Source organism: Suricata suricatta, chromosome 8 (genome assembly GCF_006229205.1).
Source record: "Suricata suricatta isolate VVHF042 chromosome 8, meerkat_22Aug2017_6uvM2_HiC, whole genome shotgun sequence".
NCBI lineage: Eukaryota > Metazoa > Chordata > Mammalia > Carnivora > Herpestidae > Suricata > Suricata suricatta.
This window is the reverse complement of record NC_043707.1, coordinates 36,415,263-36,415,809: the sequence shown is the minus strand read 5'-3', so window position 1 is coordinate 36,415,809 and position 547 is coordinate 36,415,263.

Below are 547 nucleotides of genomic sequence, written 5' to 3'. Positions count from 1 at the left end.
GCCTGGAGGAGATGAGCTGGCCTCCCCCGCACGCAGCCTGAGTAGCCCGCAAGCCTGTCAAATGAGGATGATGTGGACTCAGAGCCAGGCTTGACCACCCATAGCTGTGTGATCTTGGACAAGTTACTCACCCTCTCTGTTCCTCCGTGTCGTCGTCCGTGAAAGGGAAGTACAATGAGTGCAAAGTGCTCAGGACATCAAAGTGCGACCCAGAATGAGTGTGAAAGGGGATGGGCGGGTAACTTGGCCACTCCTTTGGGGAACTTTGTGTCTTTTGTGGGAAAGACACAGCTCTGTCCTGGCCTCCTTGAGGCTGGAAATGAATGCAACTGCCAGGGAGAGCCCAGTGTGGACTTTGGAGCCTCGTAGCCACACTTCCTAATAGGTATTCTCATGCTTTCTCAAAGTGGAGGTGGGAACTCCAAGAACAGAGGAGGCCGGAAATGCTGGAAGTCCATGGCAGGCTCGCCCCTCTCCGCGCCCCAGGGCACAAGGTGCATCTTCTTGCCTCTGGGTGTCACTGCCCTGGGGCTTTATTTCTGGACCC